The sequence below is a fragment of the Python bivittatus genome, unplaced genomic scaffold, assembly GCF_059951505.1.
Source record: "Python bivittatus isolate LINGU-HERP-01145 unplaced genomic scaffold, Pbiv_v1 ctg000060_np1212, whole genome shotgun sequence".
Lineage (NCBI taxonomy): Eukaryota > Metazoa > Chordata > Lepidosauria > Squamata > Pythonidae > Python > Python bivittatus.
In genome coordinates this window covers 4,414,098-4,422,785 of record NW_028277044.1, presented here as the reverse complement: position 1 = coordinate 4,422,785, position 8,688 = coordinate 4,414,098, and positions in this window count along the sequence as shown.

Genomic DNA, 8,688 nt, shown 5'->3' with positions numbered 1-8,688 from the left:
AAATTTCCCAGTCAATACCTTTATCATCATCATCATCATCATCATCATCATCATCATCATCATCATCATCATCTTGTAATGAATCAGACATTGACCTAGTTAAAAACTTTTTTATTGGCTTGTGGAAATCAACATGGTGATCTTTGATGTGTTGGAACTACAATGCCCAGAATTCCTGGATGAAAAATGTGGAGCTAATTCCTGATTCTGGCAAACCTATTTGAATACATCATGCTCTAACCATCCGGTATGTGAACCTGTTTGACTGGGATCATATAATGAAGAATCTCATTAATAATAACACCACTGTTGGTTAGATTGTTCATCTGTTTCAATCAATGACCAGATCAGCCAGAATGGTAACTATTGCCTCAGTAACATTGATGACGATGTTGATGGCTAATTTAGAATTTGTAGATCAGATACTAAAAAGAGGGAACACAAGAAAAGGCACCAGGATAATTGCAATTAATAAGAGTTTATTTATGAAAATCCAGTACTTATCATGTCAGAGAGGTTCCTCCTGGTCTCTTGCAATGAGCCAAAGCAATAAGGAGGAAATGTCATGGCATCTTCTCACAATGGAGTTACCTTTATGGGGCAGATCTTATAGCCCCCCACCCACTCTTGGAATGATCACCCTGGTCTGGAGAAGATTAACCAAAACAAACAAACAAACAAATGCTGAATTTACTTAAGGTTCCATAATTAAAGGAGAGGAAAAGGACACGTGGGCAGACAATAGGGAATACACATAGAATCCACATAGTTTGCCTCATTAAGCCATTTGGTTTCAAGGTGCAACCACACAAGAGGTGAAAGGAGATACTTATTAATTTATTACGGTCAGAGAGGGAAGTTTGTTAGTTTGTGGCTCACTCTTGGTAAGCAACTGGTACACTGGTACGGAAGGCAGCTTAGGAAGAGCTAGCTTGCTTAAGCAGTATCTCTTCCCAGTGTTAGTTGAAAAAGTGGGTCAATCACAGGTCAGAAGATTTGTCCCAGCAGTGTTGTCCATTTAAAGAAAACAGTATTTGTATCAAACATAATTGTATGTTTTCCAAAAACAACAACAACAACCACCACCACCAATATTTCACACATTTTAATAATCATCAGCAATATGGTATGTACTGGCAAATGCAGTGGTAGTACAGTATAGATCCTTTGTTTCCAGAGTCTGATTTGCTTTAAATCAGGAAACAGATTTAAATCAGAAGGAAAGCAGAAGTAATAATCAAGAAGTAATTGATTCCGTTTTGAAGTAGCCCTTCTTTCTCTGGTCTAAAATTATGTAGCACTTCAGCAGTAGTGGCTACCTGTGATCTGAAGCATTCATCCATCCATCCATCCATCCATCCATCCATCCATCCATCCATCCATCCTAATGACTCTGGGAGGCTCACAAATAAAAACATCTAAAAAAATACAATCAGAAGCAAGAATATGGAATTTTTAGCTTACCCTAGCTAAAGGCCTGGAGAACAGCCATCTCTTCAAGCCCCTTCGAAATGCCCAAAGGGTGGGGGCCATCCGGATCTCAGGGGAACCTCATTCCAGAGGGCAGGTGCTGCTGCACAGAAGGCTTGCTTCCAGGGTCCAGATAGACTGTATTGTTAACTGAAGGAACCCAGAGCACGCCAACTCTGCTAGATAGCATTGGCTGGGCAGATGTTATGGGAGACAAGTAGACAGGACCTATGCCATGTAGGGCTTTATATGCAACAACCAGTACCTTGAATCTCACTCAAAAGCAAACTGGCAAGCAGTGCATCCCACGAAGCAGAGGTGTTACATGGGCATACTGACGCATGCCCATCCATGCCCATGCGACTGCATTCTGAACCAGCTGGATCTTTCAGGTGGTCTTCAGGGGCAGCCCCAAGTAGAACACAATTCAGTAGTGAACCTGTGAGGTGACCTGGGTGCAAGTGACTGTCAAGGGCCTCCCAATCAAGTAAAGGATGCAACTGGCACACCAGATGAACTTGTGCAAAACACAAGCAGCCTTGGGGACCCTATTGATCAGCAAACAAATCCAGAAGTTCACTCCTAAGCACTCTTTAGCTGTGATTGCTGAAAAACTGTGATATTTTGAGGTTGGAAGCATACAAAATGCGAATTTTAACACATGCACACATGCACACACACCAAACAGAAACCCAAAACTCCCCTTAAAAACTAAGAAAAAAGGAAAAATCTTACTCCCACACAAGTGTGAGCTGAACCTAATACTTGCATTAATACCTTGCTCACTGTATCACTAGACTCCTCCCCTCCAAAATGTCAAGCCATCTCTTCAACACCCAAAATTTGTCCACTCCTGCAGAAAGGGATGAAATTAATTGCGTATCCCTAGAATGTGTACTGGTGATTTCCATTGGCAGTCCTATATCCAACATTTATGACAAATGATAGGTATATAAATTCACTTATATGCTTAATTAGTCTTATCTGGACTTTGCTTAGTATCTTTTTATTAATTTAAATTACTGATAGTACATATAAAGACACATTTTGTCACTTTGCATCCTCACCTGGAATTTGTAGCAAGCTAATTCATTCCCCCCCCCCCTTCCTTTTTAAGCTGAAAGTTTTCAAAGTCATTAGAACATACTATGTATTATTAGTGCTTTATTCACCTGTCTTTTAAATGCCTATCTCAAAATCCCACCCCCTTCCAGCTATTCCATCTGAGATTGGGATAAAGTTCACTCACTGGATAAAATTTTCTAGATAGATTTTCTTTTCCTTGACCAAAAATGAAAAAAAAATCTCAACATATCAAGAGATGTTTCTATCTGTATGTGTTTCCCATTTTTAGATATAAATTTACTCATTCATTTTTATTAGATGAGAATGAAGGAAAACACACAATATCTAGGAAAATTTAAAGCATGTCACGGTGATTCTGAATATATGTGGTATCACTTGACTCAGTGGTCATACAGTGGCACCCTCATAGCTGTCTTCCTTTAGAGGAGGAGGAGGAGAAGAAGAAGAAGAAGAGGGGGAGGGGGAGGGGGAGGGGAAGACATTAGAGTAACATTATGATACAAACCTCATTCTTCATATTTGCATCCCAATGCGGCACGTAAGTATGCAAGTCATGGAGTTTGTATCTGATGCCACCACATGCTCTTAATCGCTGCCCATTCCCAAACACAGCAAAAATCTTTGGGCACATGAGTGCTTTGTCAAACTGGAAAACATCACAGAACCTCAAAGAACCAGCTGCAGATTGCAGACTGTGACTGTGGATGCTCTAAAGATGCAAAAAATGGCTTTGATATCCCATGATCTGTAGCTAACTGGAAATCAAAAAGGCTTGGAGGTTTTACTATCAGGAGGTAGAATGCAAGCTCCTATGTGAGTTCAGGGTAGAGATGAGCTCCAAGGTTTTGTCTACCTCAAAACTGGGATTTCTTTAACATTTCAGGTGTTGGATTTGTTTTTCCTGTTTAGTGTCTCTATTTCAAAAATGTGTCTCTCATTTGTCAGTGATGAATTCAGATGGCTTCTGGTTTTGTAATGGTGGGAATCTGATTTACAATCCAGGTTTCCCATACTTTGGGATGCTATCTCCTAATATGGACTGCCTTACAATTTAATTGGTAATCAGAAAACTCTTTTTTCTTTCTTTCTCATTATTGGCTGCTTGTGAATGAATTATGACCCACAAGACATGACAGTGGAGAAAAGGGGGGAGATCTCTCTCTCTCTCTCTCTCTCTCCAAGTGAAAGTGATCAGTCTTAAATGGAATTGATGTGGCACCTAAATGTTCTGCAGAATTCCAAAGAGTAATTTTAACTCCTGATCAATTAGAGATACCAGGAACAGACTCTGTATACAGTTTGAAACTGCCATAGATTTAACAACTATAGTAAATACAAGTATGCCCAGGTTGGACTTCTTTGATAAAAATCTGCTGCAATTAAAATGAATACTTAGCCAGCCTGATTTAGAGAGGGGGGGGGGGGAGAGAGAGAGAGAGAGAGAGAGAGAGAGAGATTAATCAGCTTGAGAGTGCACATGAATAGCATACCAAAGCTCTTGCTGTGATATTGAAAGGGAATAAAAATATCCAAGATGAAATGAAATGACTCATAAACAACAATATCTATATCTATGAAAATTGCCGGCCAGAAATGGTCAACACTTCAGCGGTTCGAGGCCAGCTCCGCGCAGCAGAGCGAGCTCCTGCTTCCTCCCCCAGTTCCTGTCAACCCAACAGTTCGAAAACTTACGTGAGTAGATAAAGGGGTACTCTCACTCCGGTGGGAGGAAAAATGCTGGCAGCGCCTTGCAAAAGGAGTCGGGAGCAGTTGCCAGTAGTGCGGAAGCCGCACTCTCCCGAAAAAGGCACGAAGCAACGGAAACCCTGCCTCCTGCGCTCGCCAGCTGGGCTCTGCTCTAAGAAGGAGGCCATGGCAAACCACTTCTGAAACACCTTGCCTTGAAAACTGCAAAGGACTCGTCCAAAAGCAGTCACTGCAGAGTCGGTAACAACTGAGTGCAGATAAAAATAAAAAATAATGAAGAATGAAAAATGAAGAATGAGTATCAGTTGCTATGGGCATTCATGCAAAAAATCCTACAGTATGTGAGTTCTTTTCACTGCAATTGGAGTGTAAGTTGGAGCTTGGATCTGCATATTGTGTTGGTTGCCATTACAACTGTATATACCACAAAGACTCAGTTCTGTAGTAGTTAGATACCTCAGCTCAATAATTCAAGGTAATATTTAACAACTGTTTCAATAAACAACATTTACAGAGTGAAAAGCTAAGAAGATAATGCCTCCCCCCACCCCATTTATTCTCAGAGATCCTTTAGAACTGTTAATTGTTTAAGGGGGCTTGACTATCTACAAAGCAGGGATGAAACTTTTCATTTCTTTCTTTCTCCAGCAATATGGATTCTGAAATGAAGAGATATTCTGATCTGGAAGCTGCTGCTAACTTTATTCAGTTGCAGAAGGGGATGTGAAGTAGTATTCTCTTTTGGATATATTAACTGTTTTTAATTATTATTTTGTAATTGCAGATGGACTTCGTTGATTAGATGGGAGGTGCTGTACTGGAAAGGTGAGGAAAACCTTTGTGTAAAACATCCAGGTGGTCTTTAGTTGGACAATAATAATTAAAAGATGCAAATATATGCTTGCCTGACTGTCTGTGTCTCTGTGTCTCTATCTCCTTCTGAGTCATATATTCCTTGTTCCATGACAAGTTTTGAAGAACTTTTCATCAGGGTGTTCCATCTCCTCCAGCAGGTTCAATTTACTACTAAGATATATTTGACCTACCTATCTATAATATCCTTTTGATATGGAAGTATATGAATTTCTTGTTTAAAAAAAAAATCCAATCCAAAAAGGGATTCACTCACAGGTTTTTACAGGCATTGTACAGTAGAAGACCTAGAGGTAAAAGCTGTATAGGGAAACACTTTAAAAGTTCAACTGAAAAGCCATTAAGAAAACGAAACAGGAAAAAAAGTGTAGTAAAATAACATCAGTATAGCATAATAGAATAAATAAAATAAAATAATTATGTGTGGAATTCTAGGAGACAATTCTTTAGAATGCCTTTTTGAATACTGGTTTTCCGTCATTTCATTATTCTTTTATAATGGCGATTCTGATGCTAATATTTGACATCAACCTTAGCACAAAGGCTTCAGAATATACTACCATTTGTCCTGCACAATGTGATTTTATCAAGAGGCTTCAGGCTTTTCATAACATCAAATCAGGAATTGATATATCTAGTTAGATTAATTGGATTTGACAAGAATTGTTTCATGGATGCAGAGAAAGCCTTTGACCTTATGCAGTTTCAATTTTTAGATCACCCATTGTATAATTATGGTTTTTGTTGTTGTTTGCTATTTTTCTTAATTAACTTAAAGTGTGGTATTCTAATGTAATAACATTAAAAAAAAAATTATTGTTCTTTTGAAAATTGTCAAGGATGTCCATTATCATCTTATACACTTAGTTTGACTTTGGAAAGTTTTCCCTGTTTGATCCAACAATCAAGGGATATTTTGGATATTAGGCTTCCTAATGTTGAACATAAATTACTGTTACATGCCGAAGAGACTTTTGTTTATTGGTAATTATAGAAGTTAGCTATCAGCTCTTATAGATCTGGTAAAACAGTTTGGTAACTTTTCAGGGTGTTCATTTAACTGGATTAAATATAATATATTTCCTATAAGATCTAAGGAATCTTTGAAAATCTGTAAAGTTTGGGATCTTACATATAGTCAGATTATTAAAATTTCTTAGAATAATTATTCCTAGGAAGATTTTCACATTTGTAATGGTAAAAATTTTTAGTGATCTATTTTAGATTAACATCAATATTAATGGATGGTTTAAAAGGTTATGAGACTTTGGAGAAAGTGTAAAATGGTGGACTGGACATGGACACATATGTTTTAGGATTATTCCATGGTTGTCCCATTTTGGTCAATGTATATTCACTTTGCACTGGGAAGAAAATAAGTTTCAAAGGTGTTGAACTCTATACCAAAAATAACTATGAAAAGCTCTGAATTGATCTTGCATGGACTGCATATTAGGAAAGGAAAGGAAAGGAAAGGAAAGGGAAGGGAAGGGAAGGGAAGGGAAGGGAAGGGAAGGGAAGGGAAGGGAAGGGAAGGGAAGGGAAGGGAAGGGGAAGGGGAAGGGGAAGGGGAAGGGGAAGGGGAACCAGATTTAAATTTCATATTGATGAAATGTGTTCACTATCTACCTGTGACCTTGTCTCATATCCACAACGTATCTCCTCAATGTCTGATGATACTTGATCTGCAAAAACAAAACAAAACAAAAAACACCCTATATGTGTATCTTATGTGTATACTTCCTTTTATTTTTTTTATTTTTTAATTAGCTTCTGTTATGTATTTCTTTTCCCTTTCTGCATATTATAAGATAGCTAGCTCACTTGCTCGCCAACTAGACACATAGACATGAATGCAGATGGATTTGTTTAATTCTGCTGAGATTCTAACTGCTTTATTTTGTGCAATTTGAAATCCTTAATAAAAGGCCTGTTTGGATGTTGGCAGACTACTGAATGTTCAGGTCAGCTATCATATACAAATATGAAAGATATACCAAAATGTAGCTTTGTAGAATAATTATGCAAAACCACTTTATTTATTTTTACCAGTTGGATTATCCTTATGGCACCAATTGGTACCAATCTGGAGATGGATATTTCTTTCATCTATATTTTACAAAACAAACATTTTATCATTTGGTTACTTACTTGGCATAAACATTTTTATAGATCATAAAAGACCACCTGATCTGTTTCACCCAATGCTTTTTGAGCTTTCTTTTATGGCTACCTATCCAGTCACATTGTTTGGTCAAAGCTTGGTTGTAGTCCATGCACTTAATATTTGCCTAACTTTACTGATATCGCAGGAAATTCAGGTTTGGATCTATATACGGTACCTACTGATTATGCATTTTTCTAGTATCAGTTATGGGAAATAGCTAGACCATATCTGTATCTAAAGTCTAGGCAAATTCGTTTTCAGGAAGAAGAAAAAGGAGATAATGGTTATTCTTGTTTTAAATGTTCATAGCCACCATGTTCTACAGCTACAATACTACAACAGTTATTTGGGCTGAAAAGGGAATGTTTGAAATGAAGAGTCAGTTTATGTATTTGTTATCCTATTTTTATCACAGAAACTTACTCTTTGAAAATTGGAACACTATATAAACACCTTAAAGCTGAGATAAAAACCTTGACATTTTTCGTTAGATTCAGCCTTGTAAAACCACTGGTGAAAATTTATCAATACAGGCATAAAATCAATTCCTTTATCCATTCCTATGGTGATTCATGGTCTCATGGAAAACTTCTGTAATTACATTTTTATTTTCCTTCCGCAAACATTTCTTGCCCAGAGCAAAGTTGTTTTGTTATTTCGCAAATGTAGTTAAAATTTAAATTAATGGAAAGATTAAATTTTGGGGGGGAAAATGACAATACAGTAAGCTGAGATGACCTGCCTTTGACTAACAAATATTTCTGATAGCACTTCTTTAAAAAAATGAATTTATATTCTTAACCCATCACTACTTAAAAAAACAAAATGAAAAACATGTGGCTGAAAAATATCTATAGTATTTTCTGTATTTTTATTATTATATGCAGTCATTACTAGAAAGGAACATTTTTCTGTAGACAGTGATGCTTTACCCAGTCTCTACAGGCATATCTAGTGAGTACTGTGCATTGTTGGGCCTGCTACTGAAAAGGCAGGTAGTAGTTCTTATTACTTATTAGTGGTTTAACATATTCTTGGGAGCAGTGCTGAGGGTGAATAATGAGATTTACAGAAAGTCTACAGTAGAATGTAGCCAATTATTCAGAAGACATGAACATATATTCTTATTTCTGTTCAAAACAGAGTTCTGAAATACATGGATCTTTAATGAACCAATGCTAATTAATTATCCCCCAAGATCATAACATCGTAATTCTAAATTCTTTGCCCGTTTGTCTACACAATTGGCTATACCCATTCAAGATTTTCTTATGCATTTTTACCGAACATGTTACTCTCTCTTCAAGAACAGTGTCAATCAAATCTTTCTTATGGTCATAGACCAGCATTAGGAGGGTGGGATACAGTCATTAAAAGATAAAGGA